The sequence below is a fragment of the Cornus florida genome, unplaced genomic scaffold, assembly GCF_030987335.1.
Source record: "Cornus florida cultivar Cherokee Brave unplaced genomic scaffold, ASM3098733v1 CherokeeBrave_3.0.0_Hap2_Chr11, whole genome shotgun sequence".
In the NCBI taxonomy this organism is placed as follows: Eukaryota; Viridiplantae; Streptophyta; class Magnoliopsida; order Cornales; family Cornaceae; genus Cornus; species Cornus florida.
The window spans coordinates 60,145,336-60,164,773 of NW_026775581.1; the positions used below are offsets into that span (position 1 = coordinate 60,145,336).

Consider the following 19,438-nt stretch of genomic DNA (forward strand, 5'->3'; position numbering starts at 1 on the left):
GTTGGATCAAATTAAGTTTAAAGTGCTCTTTAAAACAAAATTTAGTTAACTCACCCGTTTGACCCTTAGGCGGTTCAAAAGGCCTGCATCCCAACTCATGTAATCATCTCAGTTGTTTCTGTGAGAGAGAGGAGGGGTAGAATAACAAATTTATATACTTCAAATAGCAGATCCCATTTTGTAAGAACATTCATTACACTGAATACACATTAGGAAACTCAATGCATGAGAGTCTTGCCATTATGGGGTTTGAAAAGGGTTATTCCATCTTACCTCGAAGTTGTTTTTGTATTTCTAATTAGTGACCAAATGGGAATCTCATAATTAGAATTAGAGTAAATTTAGTTCAAACCCCTCTAATTTTAACTCCAGGGCACAACATCAAATTAAACGAAGCTTGCTGATGCAACAATTGTTTGGGATTGATAGGTGTGAGTTTAATTTAAGTCACACAATTCTTCTAAATAAGTGTTGCTCTTCCATTTCGAGGGTGCTCCCACTCCTATTCCTACTTTGGGTCTGGCAGGATTTGAATTTGGTGTCTTTACATGTCAGGATATAGCAAACAATTCATTATATTGTCCATCAATCCATTTATACTTCAGTTCGATTCTTTTATCTCCCGTCAATGCTTAGAGCCCGTTTTTATTTCAATTCATTATATTTTTACCCAGGCAAATTATATGCTAGTGAATTCATATCTGATTTGTTAATTTATCAAGTATCCGATCCGATAACTCGATATGTTAACATGTATATTTTATGTTATAATAATTTTTTTTTTTTAAAAAACCAACAGACCTGTGGCCTAGCGGTATAAGGCTCCTACCTCCCAAAGGGAGGTCAGGGGTTCGACGAGTCCCAACTAGAAAAAAAAAAAAATTTAAAAAAAATAAAAGAGAAGAAGGAGAGAGAATGGCTAAAATATATGAAAAAGAGAGGATAAATCAGTGAGAAAAAAAACCAATAGCAGAAGACAAAATAAAATTTTTTTTTTTTAAATAAAGAATAATTTATGTACTTTAAGAATTCTAATCCTACAGATAATAAAATTCTATGCAAACAATACTTTGATTAAAATTTTCATCAACCAATACCAATTAAATGACAAATAATATATATATATATATATATATATATATATATATAGATGGCATATTTTATTTTACTAGTAAAACGTGTGATGCATGTGAATGAAAGTATGTGTATAACTGTAAAGTGTAAAGTAAAGAAAATAAAAAAATAATTTATCTATATAGAAGAATAATTTTACATTACTATTTATTATATATAAATAATATTAATTAAAAAAATAAAAACTCATAAAAATTGGGTAATTTGTGTTAGAGTTTTATGGAAACTCTTTTTATATTAATAGGTAATTTGTGTTACAATTATATAGAAACTCTTTACAAAACTCATTTTATATTAATTAATAATTTTTAATAATTCTATAGATATATTATTTATAAATTAATAGCTTGGAACACTCTAACTCCTTATTTTATTTTAGTTGGTTTTTGATTATTGGAATTTAGTATTTTTTTTTAGTTGATTTTTTTTTTATTGATATTTAATTTACATTATCTTATTAAATTAATTATAAATCAATGATTTGAAGATCTCTAGCCCCCTTGTACTTTTATTTTAAGGGTTAAGTACAAAAAAATTCTTTCACTATATACAAAATGTGCAATTAATTACCGCTATTTTTCAATAAATTCTTCTACATTTTATAATTTGTGCAATTAAGGACTTTTGAGAAAATTGAACAATAAATTGACTAATTTGTCCTTATAATAAAAATAATATATATAAAATAAATAAAATAGGGTTAAGTGCAAAAAAAAAAAACCGCTGAACTAAAAACCGCCCCCTGAACTATTAATTTGTTACAATTAAGGACAAATTAATCTCAAAACACTATTTTACCCTTTCTCATTAAAATTTTCATTTTTTATTAAATTATTTTTATTATTTTTTCTTTTTTGTAAATATTAATTATACTATTTAACTTAATTTTATTTTTAGTATTAATTTATCATAAAAATGAAAAAAAAAAGATAAATAGATTTGTAACTACCATTTTCTAAATTGATTAACTTATTATTAAAACTTTATTATTTATAATAAAATGTATCAATATCATTTTTCTATACAATATATTGATGAAAAATTAATAAAATACTTTTGAAAAAAATACCTTCTTTTCACGTAATATATTCATTAAAAATAAAAAATAATTAATTTTTTTATAAAAAAATTATACTAAAATTTTGTATTTAAATAAATAATTAAAAAAAATTAAAGGTAAATTTATGTATATTTAATGAAAAATATCTTATCAAATTAGTATGAATTTTTTCATAATTTATTTAAATAAGATAAATATATTAAATGTAATTCAATAAGAAAGGATATTATGGTCATTTCATAAAATATAGTATAGTATTATTTACAAATTCAAATATAGTTATAAGGGTTTGTGCCCGTATATGGACCAAAAAAATATAACTACTGTAAACAGTTTGTGCCCGTATATGGACCAAAATCCTCTCCATTGGAACAGTGCTCCTGTTTTGGCCGGTTTTCACTGTAGTAGCAGTAAAAAAGTAAAAAAAGTTAAAATCTGTATTTATGGAAATATAAATTATATACAGAATATATATGAATTATACGCATAATATATACATATATAAGAACAGTATTGCAGCCAATTTGAAAATTGAAATTTCAAAAGCCCGCCCTTTATTGTATCTTCTTCTCCCAAATCTCAAAATAGAATTAGATTTTTATTAGTTACCAAAACAAGAGAGAGGTCTTATTTCTTTCCTAAAATTTGTTCTTCTTTCTTTTTTTACTTCCATGGATAATGGTTTCCAAAGAAACAGGGCAACTGGTACATGCAGTGAATCCTCGGGTACATGAATGGTTGGAAAAGGAAAGTTGTAAGAAGGAAGAGATAGAAGAAAAAGATTGCGAAAGTGTCCGGCGTAAATTATTTGAATTTACAAAGATAAAGACTTCTCTATTTTCAATATTGTAAGTTAAAGTCGTTTCCAATATATTAGGTTTGTTTGTTGTTTTAGTTTGTTAATGTATTTATAAGTTTATTCCTGATCTGAACCACTATTAAAAGTTATATATATTGTATGGTATCTGAACCCTAATTAATGTTGGAGACAAATATTGCATTTATTGTTCTTATGATTATTTGGATTCGGATTTTGTAAAAAAAAAATTTGGTTCATTTTTATTTAAATCTAGACCTTAATTAATGTTGGAAATAAATATTGCATTTATCATTTTACTGATTCTTTAGGATTGTAGTTTGAAGAAAAAATTTCAGCCCTTTTTAATGTTGGAAACAAATATTGCATAATTATTGTTCTTATGATTAATTGGGTTCATATTTAATACTACCTCCGTCCCTTTTTAGTTGTTCATTTTTAGTTTTATAACTTTTTAAGGCGATATGCAATTAATGCATTGTCCTCTTTTCAAATTACTAAATTGTCCTTCAAACATTAACTATATATAACACTAAAGTTTGAAATTTTTTAAAAAGATAAAGGACAATGATGGAAATATAATGAAAATATGCTTTGACTTTTCAAAGAGGACAACTAATTTGGGACATGTAAAAAGAGAAAAATAGAGTACTAATAAGGGGACGGAGGGAGTAGTTCATATTGCAAAATTTTCGAACTATAAGTATTGTTGGAAACAAATATTGCATTTATTGTTCTTATGATTAATTGGGTTCATATTTTGAAGAATGATTTTTAACCCCATTTTTTTTATGACATGCAAACCCTAATTAATGTTGGAGAGGAATTTATATTTTTAAGTATCAGTAATTAATAAATGGATGAGAAATTATTCAAATTTAATTGCTTATACATACTAGAAAAGAGTTGGGATGTACTTTGTTATACAGAATGGACCATATGTTTTTGTTTAATATTGTTTGTAATGGTAATTGAGAATTATGAGTGGTTGTAATAATTAGTAGTAACTTAACATAGTTTTAATATTTAAGAAAATACTAGCTTCAAAAAAGATTTGAAGTTCATGTCTCATTGGAAAAAAAAAAAAAAAAAAAATTAAACTGTCACATTATTATACGAAATTAAATATATTCATTGACTTTAATTTTTTTTATAGTCTTATCCTAACGTTATAGAAAATGGATTAGCTTTGGTTTAAATTTGGTTTGCAATTGAGGGCCTTAGATTCTTGGTACATTGTGTTTGTTTAATAATCTTAATGGGTCACACAACTGCAGTCGTAAATTTGCTGAGATGAATGCAATTTATAGTTGTGGTAAAGACAAAATTAGGGAACAACAAAAACACTGACAAAATCCCCAATAGCTTCCATTGTAAAGATCCATGTAAATGAAAATATAAGAGGTTGAAACCAACCATGGAGCTAAAGATTCACAATTAGATGAACTCAAGGAAAGGAACAATTCAGGTTGAGGTACTTTTCTCCCCTGACCGTTTTCCATGTAGTTTTATAAGTAATACCATTTGTCTATTAAATTATGCACACGTAATAAATCTCATTATTATGTTGCAGAATTTCACTGAAGCTCCTGTATATGGAGAGGCAGGTGGCAGTCAAAGTTGAACAATCCCGTACCACCTGTTCGTTACTGGCAGTATTGTTGCAACTATAAGAATTTTCATATGCGACTGCACCAATACCTGCAATATTAATGGTGGTGAACTCAATACTCCATTAACTAACCAGACAATCAAACTTATATATGCATGTGGGGCCTGCTGCAGTTAAACATTTGTTACTATAATCAACATGAATTTTTTTAATTGACGTGGCCCAATCTGAGCCACATCCGAACAGGAGGGAACAGGAACATGAGAGGATTTTTGCCCGCCTGTATATATCATTTTCTATTCTATTTTTTTTCCTGTCTTCTTCACTGGCATAGGAAAAAACTACCACTGGGGCCGGTATCAAAATCGCCATCGTATCTTTGTTGTTGCTCCCACAACATCATCGCAGACATCCGTTCTACTTTATATTCAATCGCAACTCCATCGTAGCCCTTGTATATGGAGAATTTCACTGAAGCCTTTGTATATGGAGAGGCAGGTGGCAATCAAAGTTGAGCAATCTCCTACCACCTGTTTGTTATTGTCAGTATTGTTGCAATTATAAGAATTTTCATATGTGACTCCACCAATACCTGCAATATTAATTAACCAGGCAATCAAACGTATATATGCATGTGGGGCCCGCTGTAATTAAACATTTGTTACTGTAATCAATAGTAATTTTTTTAATTGACGTGGCCCAATCTGAGCCACACATCCGAACAGGAGGGAACAAGAACATGAGAGGATTTTTGTCCGCCTGTATATATCATTTTCTATTCTATTTTTTTTCCCGTCTTCTTCACTGGCACAGAAAAAAAACTACCACTGGGGCCGGTATCAAAATCGCCATCGCATCTTCGTTGTTGCTCCCACAACATCATCGCAGACATCCGTTCTACTTTATATTCAATCGCAACTCCATCGTAGCCCCTTGGATGACCTGGGTTCTCGCTTTCAGTTCGCAATCACAACTCATTGGTTCTCTTTTTGCGTTCGCAATCGCAGCTTCTTGGTTTGCAATTACAACTCCATCTGGTGGCTTCATCACCCTTGGATGCCTCAACCACCACAATTACAGCCATGGCCATCACTGGAACCTCGACGGCCACCTCAATTTCTATTCAATCTCATCTCTCACCACCACCTCAATTACATATGAGAACTCTTGTGATTTATCTTTCAGAAATTCTCTCTTCTTGTTAGAAGAGTATAAAAGCTATTGTTGTGTTTTATTTCACATCTAGTATGTGAATACCCATTTGTATTGCGTTTATATGTGACTTTGCAGATGCCAGTACCTCAATATTTCGAAAGAAGTGTGGAGGAGACTCTTAGTGACCCGCACACTCAACTCAAAGAAGTTGAAATTGGTGGATTTTGTGGAACTTGGAATCAAATTGATTTTGCTATTTATTTGCTCAAGAATGCTGTTGGGCTTGACAAGATGGTCATTGATGAGTGGTTTAGAATACATTTAGGAAGTGGATGCTGGAGACATGCATAAACACCTTTTAAAAAGAAGCGCAAGTTTATTTATGATCTCTTGGTTGATAAGATTTTCTGCAGAAAAGCACAAGTGATTATTCGATAACTCAAAAATGTGATGCATAAAATGTCTACTAGTGAAGTGTGCTGACTTTGTTGATGGCCCGTTAACTAGATCATTGTGAACTAAATTATGGGGAATGTTATTTCTTTTGGGCCTGTTGAGCTATTTTATGGTGAACGTTATTTCTTTTGGAACTTTTTATTTATTTATTATTTATTCCTAGTAAACTAGGGGAGGGAGGATTCAAACACGGACACACCTGCTCTGGCCTTTTTCTTTTGGAACTCAGATGTTTAAGTTTCTTAAAGTTGGTATGGATTATTTTAGATAAGTAGCTACTACTACCATTTCCCTTTTTTTCTTTAAATTCCTATGACGTAGCGTACTGTTTTTGAACCAACCACCCAACACGCACAACATAGAAGTCGTCAGGGCACAATACTTGTTGAGAGTTTTGGTACTCACTCTGCAGCTAATCTATTACCTTTTTACTTTGGCAAATAACTAATTTAAAACTGCATACAAATTGAAGTTGAAAATCTATGAGGTGGTGGTGGCTTATAGATGATAGGTGGTTTCATTTCATTTCATATATATATATATATATATATATATATATATATATATATATTTTTTTTTTTTGGCGTTCCAGAAGAATTAAACCTCGGTGGCTTTCTTGCAGGAGCCATTACGTTTCAGTACCGATCACTTGAGCCCCACTGCTCCAAGTGCTTGCTTAATTTCCACCAGGTAGATTGTTCTTTTAAGTTAAGAGCCACAAAAACTAGTAGCATCTCGAGTGCTGCAAGCAAAATCATGTCTTTTTCTCGTCGTGTGGTAATATCTTCCTTTGAATTTAAGTGTCAGCACTGCAGGAACCCAATTAGATTAAAAGGAAAATTTTTTTTTATTTTTATTTATTTTTAAATAAAAGGCAACTTGTAGAAATAAATAATAAAAAACTTTATTGATTAAAGCGAATAAATGTTGTAATTACGAGAAGTGGGCCGGTGATTCTCTTCGGGAACAAGAATAATTTATGATCTATTGTGAATTCCTAAAGTTGAGAATAAATCAAGTTTAATAAAATATTTTCACTTTTTAATTTTAAAAAATTATTTTTAAATTCTCATATATTTTCTTAAATGTTGTAAAGAATTAGTTCCTACTACATGCGAAACCTTTAAAAATTTGACATTAAAAATATATGGTTTATAACACACAGACATAGACCCTTTTCTCTCGAGACGACATCCCTTTATAAAAATAAGTGAAAGCTATTATTATTTTGAAGTACTAAAAAATTTAGATTAATAAATGTAAAGAGTCAAAATATGATACTTCAAGATTCATGGGAGGCACTACTTTTAATATAAATAGAATATTTATAGTAATTCAATCCGATCAAATATGTATATATTTATATCTATACTATTATTAATTCAATACAAGATGCAAATCCGGCTGACTTTAATTAGTGAGTGAAGAAGGGCAAATCGGAATTGAATTGGATTTTCTTTGATCTTGGCTAATATTAAGGTCCTGTTTGTTTCGACGTGAAATATTTATTTTACAATTTTTTTTTTAAGTAAAATATTTATTTATTTTTACTTTATTTCATAAATATTTTACAACAATTAAATACTAAAAAAATTAAAAAATATATATATTTTAAATATTTTACATTAAAACAAACTAGCCCAAATGAGACTGAGATATCTCTGCTGGGAGGTTAGTCGTGTGCTTAAAGGCACGTAAATGTCCATTGAATTGGTTTTGGGTCTTTGTGGTGGGTATAAAGGGCTACCGGGGAAGCATCTACAAAAATTACTGTATCCAAGCATCTCTCATTTTCCTTCCTTTCAAACACTTTTCCAACACACAGTCATCCACCAATGGCTTCTTTTCTGACATCGGTTCAGTTGAATTTAGTTTAATTGCTTGTTACTATACTCAATTGTATGCTTTAAATTTTGTACTCTGCATCATATATATAATACATATCGACCGCAACTCTCATCTCCATTCCGCCATCACCAATCACCTCGCCACCTCCGCGGCCACCACAGTCACACCACCACCACATGACATATTTAATTTAGGCTCATCTAAATTAAACTTCTATGTAATCATTTAAAACCTTACCCATTGACATATGTCCTTGTTCTTGAATCAATGACTTAAGACTATGGCTTCCATTCAAGTATACGTATAATATACATATTTATATTTATATCCACAGCCTTCGCCCTCGTCCAAATTCTCATACACTGCCTCCAACCGCATTCACCACAATCCATTCCCAGAACCCAAAGCAAAGAAAACAGAACTTTGCATCATCGTCTTATTCATCTCTTATCCTCTCAAAATATCTCTATGAGAAGCTTTCCCGTATGAAGCTTCAGAATCCAAGTCAATCGTCACAAACTATTCCTCAAAGGGATCTCACCCTCTCTTCACTAATCATATAATCTTTAGACAACACGGACACTAGTCCTCAAGGAGACTCTCATACCAAACCTCTACGTCGTCCAACCATGGCTTCTGTTCCTTATTGCCTCAAAATTTGAATCTGCTCAAGCCATTCCTCTAAATTCTCTAATCACTGAAACCAAGTTTGGTCATCCCACCTATGAAGATTCTCACCAAGTCCAGTTGATTAGATTTCACGGTAGACGGACTTTTGATGTTCTAGGTTTGAGTTGGGTTTTGCAGAGATTGTATGGTACTAAAATTGCTAATAATCAAGAGACGAGTGGGATTGAAAATTGGTGTTCTATAAGAAAATAATGGTGGGATTTTAAGAATCTGAAAATTGGGTTATATGTATATGTGCATGTACATGTAGTCTAAAAATGAAAATTACACACACACACACACACACACACACATATATATATTCCATACTTACAATACTGATCTTACTTTACTTCCCTGAATCTTCGGTTAGCACTCGAATTCAACCCCAAAAAATTCTCAATTGATTCAAAAAAATCCTAATTTTTACCTTAAACCTTGTATTACTACTCAAATATATACATATATCACTAGATCAATTTATGTAACAACAAAATCCCTATCAGGTAATCTCTGTTTTAGATTTATTTTTATCAATTCACAGAATCTCACTGATCCGAACATTGTTATTATTATTATTATTTTTTGATAAGTTGATCCGAACTTTGTTATAATAGCGAATTGAGTTGGGTTTTGTAAGAAAATGATTCTGTTTAGCTTTAACTAAAAGGTACAAGCTGTGTTTTTGGGCAATAATTTGGGATTTATTTGGTTGGATGAAGTGATTTGGAGTGATTTAGAGAAGTTCTGTAGAAAACTTCAGTAGCAGATACAAGGGTAGATGGAGATAAATAAAGAGAAATAATTTAAGAAGGACATGTATTCCAGAACAACGTCACCCTGGTTTGAGTTTGTCTCTTCCATAAATGATATGAAGCATTATAAACCGTTAATTGAATATAAAGATGGATAACGAAAAAGAACTAATTCAAGTTATGATAACTTACAACACATAAAAGAAGTAAAGATCAATATCAAAAATGGTATGTTGTGATGGCTTACCACTACATATAGTTTCTGCAAACTATATTGCCGATCTTATTGAAAGAGATTTGAGCTGAGGAAGAACTTTAGCAACTTCACCGAATATGTACGACATACCATTCTGGCAAATCAGACTAAAAAACACTTTTTCCAACTTGGGTACATTAGAGAATGAAATTTTTATTACTGCGCAATCAGAAAGTTCAAAGGTTGTCAGATTAGTAGCAGAAAGCTCAAGATTTTGTAAACCTTCACAAAGTCTTAATGCAAAAAACTTCAAATTGAAGAGGTCACAAATGATCAATTAAACGAGAATCCTCCCTTCCAAGGCAAAAAGAAATCCTGAAGTAGCTTATCTTTTGACCCAAGTAAAAGATTAGAAACTGATTTAATATTTTCACGAACTCACGCCTATACTTTGGGCAACGGTGCATACTTGTTTCATTATTCCATACTTGACTGAAGGATGGTGCCCCAAACACAGTATGCAAATCCAAATTGAGGTGAGGCAGTGATACACAAAGATCTCTCCATCTTCTTGATAGCATTCTTGCTTTAACAGCATCTCGAAACAATGGAATAGAGTATGTCCTCCGGCAGTGTGCTGATACGATCATCCTTAGAAATCAAATACTAAAATACCAAGAAAAAAAAAAAAAATAAATCGTAAGACATGTCAGAACGATGCTGATGATTATAATAATAAACTCCTCATTGAATTTCCCATCATGTATGATTTTAAAAGCAATGTCAAAACTTCGCTAGTTAAAAATATATATATAAACTTAATTAATTTATCCACCATCATGTTAGAAAATTTAAATAACCATTCAAATCATAAGATTATTTTTTGAGCCTTTGCAAAATTCATGTGATTTCCAAAATATAGTAGTGTGTACAAGATTGGGAACCGTAATATTGAATTAGCTAATGATATCCATGGCAGAACACTGTGGAACATTAATGATGTGTGCTCAATACAAGTATATTTGAAATTAAATTGAATTAGCTAATGATATCCATGGCAGAACACTGTGGAAAATTAATGATGTGTGTGTGTGTGTGTGTGTGTATATATATATATATATATATAAATTACATTTGTGATGCACTTACACATAATAAAAAAAATAATTGTATAATATACACATAATTAGATAACCTAATATAAAGTTAGTGACTTCTAATAATGTATCAGGAATAACATACTGGGAAGAATTGTATAATTTAATTTATGCAAAATCTTTTAGTTAGTAGAATGATGAATTTGACTTGAGCTAACTATAATTTGATGTGTGATAGTCAGAGGAGGAGAAAATAGGGAGGAGAGAGGAAAGAAATTGTTATAAGTATAAGGTTAGAGAAGTTATTTCAGAATTTAAATTAGTCAATATAAAAATTAAAGGGTAAAAATGTTAATTTATTACTATTAAGGTGTATTTGGTAAATGTATCAAATTTTAGGGGTGTCATTGTTCCAAAATAAATAATCCAAAATAAATAAACTTTTGTCTGAATGTTCTTTAAGCAAATCTAAGAGTGTTACCGTACTTTATCCTAAATAGAACAAGAGGGTAAGGATCCGTAGTTGTCACACCCCGACAGTTCCAATAAAATCCTCCATTTATTCATATACAAATACATCAAAATACACACATGATCATAAAAATTACCCCCTCTTTTATACAAAATTAATTTCCTCAAATACACAAAAAATCTCCAAATAAAAAAAAATAAATCCTGTAACGCCAACTCTTCATCCTAAGCCCGTTTCTACGATTCCCGTCCATCTTCGGTACCTGAAACTGGCAACTCTTCATCCTAAGCCCGTTTCTACGATTCCCGTCCATCTTCGGTACCTGAAACTGGAGGGTGATGAGACAAAAAGTCCCAGTAGGAAAAACCATAACAAGAATTCCATGGAGGTTTAATAAAACAGCTTCACAACATAAACATATACATTTAATACATATGCATTTAATTAAAAATATTTAATAAAAATATTAAAGTAAAACCTCCCCATGCCATTCAAGGTATAGAGAACTCTACACTGAAAAATCATCAAGCCTCAAAACTCCGGCCTGCTGTGAAATCTTGGCTCCTCTGCAGACCCTCGAACCTCTCTGTTTCTCAAAACTCTCTAATTTATTTATTTCTTTGCTCTCCTACAAAGTCCCAAATACTTGATATATAGACAAGGCAACCCACTATCCTTACACAATATCAGCCAACAAGCGCACGTGAATCCCACTGCTACACTCCATCAGAACCCACGTGAAGCCCATATTTTTGGCCAAACAAAAATCAATTCACACATCACAAGTTCTCTCTCTTACTTTTGGCTGACACCTTTTTCCTTCCCCCATCATTTCAATCTTCACTTTCCAAACATACCACCTAACGACTACATCAGCCCAACAAAAACCAAGACGACATGAACAATTCAAAGCCAAGCAAAATTCGCCAAACAAATCCTAGTGAACCCACATCAAATCATCAGCATTTCCTTCATTTCTTTCTTCTTTAATTTCGCCACCCAACCCATCATCTCTATCTCGGCTGCACCCTTTTTCCATCCACAGATGCAATAAACTATATATATATATATATATATATATATATAAAATATGCAACAAACTAACCAATTCTTTAAATATCAAGTGGGCCGGCCAATACACTGCCCTTTCTCATTTCGCAGACCACAATTCCTCCAGATGCACAAAATACATATATATATATATATATATATATATATAATCTATATGTATAAACATGTGACAAAAATCTAAGCCATTAAAACACTTTCACAACATTCAAGTGGGACCCGCGCCAAAGCCATTTCCTTTATCCCATTTCGTTGCTCCACTTCTTATCCCATACTATATATATATATATATATATATATATATATATATATCAAACAAACTAAACAAAACTTATTAAAGAAAATCATGGGACTCCATCAGTTTACACACACACACACATATATATATATAAACTATATAAAAAAACTACAATTACACCTTCATTGAAACAGTGTAACGAACTTAAAATTATAATAATAATAATAATAGAAATAAAATTATAAATTAAAATATAAGAAAATTCGGGTCATCACAGTAGTAGTTTGAAGACCCGTCTGCCGGCCCATCTGTTTTTTTTTTTTTTTTCAAGATAGGGTGGGCTAGTCTCATGATATAGTGCCAAAGAGGCCCCAGATGCAGGCTAGTGTGGTGGGGCTTTTCCAAAAAAATTAATAATAATAATAATTTAATATTGTGAGATAATAAAATAATTATAATAAAATTTAAATTAAATTTTGGTAAACAAACTTAAATAAAATTACTCTAAAATTATTTTAAAAAAAAATAAAAAAATAATTATCAATTTCAAAACTTAATTACTAATAAGTCACCACATGATAATTTATTAGGTAAATATCTTTCTTATAATATTTTATTTTTTAATTAAAAAATTTACCTTACTTATTAAACCCAATTAAACACTTATTTTACCATGTCTGGTGAGGCAGTAGTTGTTCTGACTGGGGCTTTTTGAGTTTTTTTTTTCCCTTTTTTTTTTTTTTTTTTTTTTTTTTACCTCATGTCCAAATCAAAAGGTTTTTTCTCTTCCTCTTGTTAGCACACAAAATGTGTTCTTTTTTTTTTTTTTTTAACCAACAAACATTGCAAACCACAGGAAAGATCATCAATGGAGTTTCTGAGTGCTCAAGGAATGAATACACATTAAAAGCATATCCGAATGATAATAGATTGGCCACCTCATGCCCCCAATGAATTCCCTTCACGACCAATGATCTAATACTCTTAGTTATGGACTATGATATGTTTTCGGATCATGGTGAAGGGGCTATGGAAAAAATATAACGTTGACAAAGAAACCCTAATTTTAAGAGATAATGAAACTCAAATTTTTTAATTGGTAAGCTACAAATAAAATAAAATAAGTAGAAGGATGAGGATGATGAATCTAATGGGAATTTTGTAATCTAAAAATTATTTTTAAAATATTTAATAAATAAGGAAATATTTTTGACCAAATTACCCTTAATAGGTCATTGTTTAAAGGGAGACTTGTCCCCGATTCTGATAGAAAGTGAAATAGATCTATATAAATCGGGTGTTAAGTGTTAACCTAATTTTAAACTGCTCTTTATTTGGATAGATGAAAATAGTAACCAAAAAAAGAAAAGTATTGAAAAATTTAGAAGTTACCATAGTAGGAAATAACCATTGAACTTCTTCGGAAAATTTTGGTACAAAAAGCACAAGAATTTTTTTCATTTATTAAGAATGTTTTATGAAAATAACTTTCATGCTATAAAATAGTAATTTTTTCAAAATTTTCTTTAAAAAGTTTAATGCTAATCAAATAAACTATGAAAATTTTATTTTTCTTTTATTTATTTCACTTTCTTTCACTTTACACTATCATGAGAAAAATTACATTGCAAAAGAAAACATTTCTTCTTGTTTGGTTAGCACAAAAAATGTAAAGGAGGAGGAAATATGAGGAAAATTAGAGAAACATGTCATTTTTCCTTTTAATATTTTTTGTCCTTCACATTCCATATTCCATTCTCCAAGTATGAGAAAATACGAGGAAAAGTATTTTTCCTTTTCTTTTCCATTTCCTTTGATTTTTCCTTCACATTTATTCAACCCTCTCTGAGTACAAGAAAATACGAGGGAAATCATCATTTTGCCTTTTCATTTTCTTAATTCTATTTCATTTCCCTCACTATATCTGCAAATAGAACACAACAAATTAACAGAGTTAAAACTTAAAAGAAAACGAGAAGGGAACCTAATTGGAGTGAACCCTGACAAACTATATATATACTTGGAAAACTTTAAGTCAATTAATGTAATACCATTGAAACATAAATTCTTGTAATAGTTGTTTGAAGAGTCCCTGACTCAACCTTGGGAGGTACTTTTTTTTAGTGCATCCATTCCATGGTAATGTCACATTGTTAAAAATGCTACTAAAAGGCAATAAAAGATGACAAAGCTACAAGTAAAGGGAAAACAAATGGCATTCTTGGTTCAGCTCTCAAAAACTCGAAAAACCGTTCTCAGATAACTGAAATAAAAAAAACTCTAAATCTAATCCAAATCATAAGAGACCATTTGAATTAGATAGTTCAAAACAACGTTTATTAGGAAAATCGAAATAATAATTCTAATAAATTTAATAAATGACTTTGTAATTACTAGTTATCATGGTGATTTGGCTGCTCATCGTGCATGCTACGAAACGGTCTGTTCAAATGAAATGGGAACAAAATTTAATTTAGAATGCATAGTCATTAGGTTTTACAAAATCATATGACAAAGTGCAAGCAAACATCTAAATTCTAATTAACTAACTAAACAATCAATTTACTAAAACAGAGAAGTTTCTGGGAAGTTCAATGTCCATCAAATTACTCATTAGCTCAAAATTCTAATAGCTCACTTGAAGTTTATTTGGACTAAACGAAGCCTAATTGATATTTGCAACACTAAGTGTTAAATAAGTACCAAAAGAGAAGGGAGAAAAGGAAGAAAGACCATAAAAAATAATGTATAAAAAGACATTCAATCCGACGTCAATGAAGAATCCAATATATAAAAGCAATGGAGAGACTGAATTAACACAATGCATCTCTACACCATCTTATTCTATCTCACTCAGCGGTGAATTGTTTGGATTCTTCAAAGGAAAGAGAGGTCTAAGGCAAGGGGATCCACTATCTCCCTTGCTTTTTGTCCTTGCCATGGAAGTACTTTCTCTCTCAATCAAGAGCTCTATCAGTGCTTCAAACAGTTTCAGGTTCCACAGGAGATGCAGCAAATTAGACATTACACATTTGGCTTTTGCTGATGACATTCTACTGTTCTCTTATGGAAATCTCCCTTCTGTCCTAGTACTTTTTGGTGCTCCTAACAATTCCTTCACTTATTCTGGGCTTTCAATTAACCAAGGCAACCATACTTGCCCTCCATCAAATTAATGCTGGACATTACCTATTACTTACCTTCGATTACCTCTCTCTTCCTCCACCATTTGTGCTAGAGACAGTCAAACTCTAGTGGAGAAGATTACTTCAAACATTAGTAGATGGACTTATAGGTTCCTCTCATATGCTGGCGGGACAGTGTTGATTAAGGCCATTTTTTACTCTATGAAAGCTTATTGGTCCCATACCTTTGTGTTACCTAAGAAAGTGTTTGAGCAAATTAATCAAATTCTCATGAGGTTCTACTGGTCAGGGATAGAATTGAACAAGTCAGGTGCCAAGGTGGCCTGGATTTCTATTTGCAGGCCAAGGTCGTACTGTGGGCTAGGGTTTCCATGTTTGGAAATGTCTAATCTTGTTGCTAATCTTAGGTATTTGTGGAAGCTTTGCATCAGAAAGGAAAGTTAATGGGTGGCATGGACATTCAGATACCTCATCAAAGCAAGGAGCATTTGGACAGCCAGATCCTCCACTCTCAGTTCTGGATTTTGGAAGAAGTTACTTAAATTAAGATGCATGGTAAGAGGGTTGATTAGACACAAGATTGGCTCAGGCAAGGATACGAAGATGTGGTTAGATTTCTGGCTACCTAATGGTCCTATTGTCACACAACTTGGTCTCACTGAGTTGGAAATTCTTCAAGTGGACAATATTCATGCCACAGTTGATAGCCTAATTTCCCACAATCCAATACCTGCAGTTCTTTCAATCCCAGTTGTTCATGAATCAACTCAACATCATCCATGCTTCACAGAGTGAGCCAGACTTGATTGAATGGAAACTTAGTCCAAACAAAACTCTCTCTCTCTCATACATTGAGGGCCTTCACTCCCCCTTCAATAACATTTGTATGGCATAAAATTGTTTGGTTTAAGAACTATATTCCCAAGCATGGCCACATTGCTTGGTTAGCTGCCAGAAGCAGGCTTTACACTTTGGATTCCAAGCCAATGCTAATCAAACACTACACAAATGCTTGTTACTTGTGCCTCGTGGAAAGTGATTCGTCTTTGGATCACCTCTTCTTCAAATGAAAATTCAGTAACTACATTTGGAGATTCATACAGCATGTTGCTGGATTCTTTATACTCTCTAATTGCTGGAAAGACCTCATTGAATGGTGTTCATCTAATTGGGGTTCAAAGGAATTTCTGCTTCACAAACTTCTTTTTTCTGCTGCTATCTACTTCATCTAGCAGGAAAGAAATGCCAGAGCATTTAGAAATAATAAATCTATTGATGCAAGGCATACTCTATGCCTTATCAAAGGCAATGTAAGAGGAAGAATTTCCTCCTTGAAGTTGAAGAGAAGTACTGATCTGAAAGATATGGGATGCATGGAGGACCTTGATCATCTTTTCATTCAAGGTTGTGCCTTTGCAGGGTGCCAATCTTGGGCTTTATCTGATTGATTCTCTGCTGTGTGTGTTTTGATATCATAATAATCTTAATGTTGTTGTTCCTTGATGAGTAGTGAATGTTGTGGCACATGCAATGTGCATTGTTGATGAGGATGGAAATGCTGAAGATTTGAAGAAGCTGATCTGTGGTTGCTATGGAAGGAATAAAGATCCTTTATTTTGCTCCCTGCTGTCTTTTGCTTCAGTTTTACACTGATTTGTTATGTGTTTAGTCCTTATAGGACCTCTTGTATATTCCTATTTTTCCTTATTTAATTGATTCAAAGCTTACCCATTCAACTAAACAAAAAAAAAAGAAAAGAAGCATAAAACCCATTCAATCCTCTTCAACAAAAATATGCTATCCCCCTTCAATCACAGTCAATCGAAATATGCTCTCCACCTGTTTCGTACAAAAGTATGGAGCACATTATTCGCATAAATTTACCATCCTCAATTTTTACTTTCTAGATCATAATAAAATAGTTTTGGTGTCCCAAATTCAAATTTATTAGGTGCAAATAGCAAGAGTAAAATCTCACCTGTATGTATGGTTCCTATTGGTATCTTCCTCGTCACATCATCATCTATTAGTGGCTTCCTCTCATGCATCATTACGAGGCTTTGTTTGTTCCAATGCTCCAATTCCATGCTGCCGAACACATCCTAAGAGTAAAATAAAACAGGCCGAACAGAAAATGAACTGCAAACAGAAAAACAAAGCATCACTTTCAGAGAATCGTTAGGATGTTCAAGGAATAAATGAATTAGAGGTTAAATCCAGTAATAGAGCATGATATAGCAGAATTTACTTAAATGCCGTTAATATAATGAAAGCAGGCATTACCCGATATCTTACTTGCCCGTGCAGCTGAGTGGAGGGAAAAACTAGACTTAACTTTTAGCAATTTTTTTTTGTGACCACTGATTTAATACATATTACCACTGCAAAATAATGTCACAAAAAGATTCCTGCTAACCAGCAGTGTGAAACTCAGAAAAACAAACTGGTTATTCATAATAATGCAACTCTATCATGTCATGATTATTGGTCACAAAACTCTCCTCGAAACTTTTGTTTCACTACGAATACAAGAATTATATCCCCCTAAATAGATCCAGATGCAAAGGCTCAAAAAATCCAGATGGTTGGGAGAATGCCATTAAAGGATGCCCACACTCTTATCATACCTTTCTAGTGGATAGATGCAGGTGACGCCTATGCAATGGGGCTGAGCTAAAGCCCCTGAAACAGGCACCACACAACATCTATTTGAGAAAATGACAGCTTTGTAAATGTGCTATGCAGTGAAAGTGAAAGCACACAACAAGAACAAAATTACAGTTCATATAAGTGAATACAAAATAAAGAACCAGTAAATAAATAAATAAAAATAAAAAAAGATTAGGAGGAAACAAATTGAATTGTCCAGACATCATTGTAGAAGAACAAGAAAATGATGCTTAAATTGCACAAATTGAAATAAATCAATCTTAGAGCATAAAAAGCAAACGTCTACAAAATGCCTTGGTTACTTTAAGGGAAAAAAAAACCCGCTTAGGACTAATGGATGCTAGGGGAACTTCTCCTGAGCTATATTTTATAATGCCACTGTCGCTACTCCATACAACTTCCATATAAGCTCCCAATAACTATTTGTCATGCACTTGTTGTAATACATGATAGTGAAGCTGTTCTTAAATTCCCCAACTAATGCAACCATTCATGTTCTTAAATTAAAAGGAAACCCTTGAAATTGTATATTGCCTTGACGTGCTTCAACGACTTCAGGAATCACATTCTGGTACTTGCTCACAAACTTCCCCACGAACAACTTTTCAGTCATTTTGAGTGTATAATTAAGCTCAGGTCTTCGTTGATCAGATTTTTTGACATCAGAAGTTGCAGAACTGCACACCTTGGAACAATCCCCTTCTCCAAGCTAAGAAGCAAAAGACCTGGATGCTTGGAAATTACTTTGGGATTCAATTTCTGTTGGGTTTATTTCCTTCTATATGGAGGAAAGCCCAAAGCCCAGCTCTTTAGGGTGAATAACCTTAAGGAAGTCAGAATAAAAAGAGAGGAAGATCAGCCGTAACTTTCACAACAAAAGAGAGAAGAAAAATGTTTGGTTTTTTCTATTCTGCCCAGATTTCATCAAACGTCCGATCCAGCTTCGTTTGTGGTCCGATCGAGCTGAAATGTGGAGGAGAGGTTCACGACTCAATGAGTTAAAATCTGAACGGTGGAGATTGGATTTTGAGCTCGGGAATAGTGA

The 19,438-nt window shown here is 32.1% G+C and overlaps 1 long non-coding RNA gene across 1 annotated transcript; it reads right to left on the bottom strand.

Annotated features, from left to right (window-relative positions):
* Nucleotides 1–15,313: 15,313 nt before the first annotated feature.
* Nucleotides 15,314–18,996, bottom strand: LOC132286771 (uncharacterized). The gene is made up of 3 exons (XR_009472856.1): nucleotides 18,007–18,996; nucleotides 17,702–17,862; nucleotides 15,314–17,562 (listed from the first exon to the last, which is right to left on the bottom strand). It is a non-coding gene; the product is annotated as an uncharacterized LOC132286771 (long non-coding RNA).
* Between the last annotated feature and the right edge of the window lie 442 nt (nucleotides 18,997–19,438).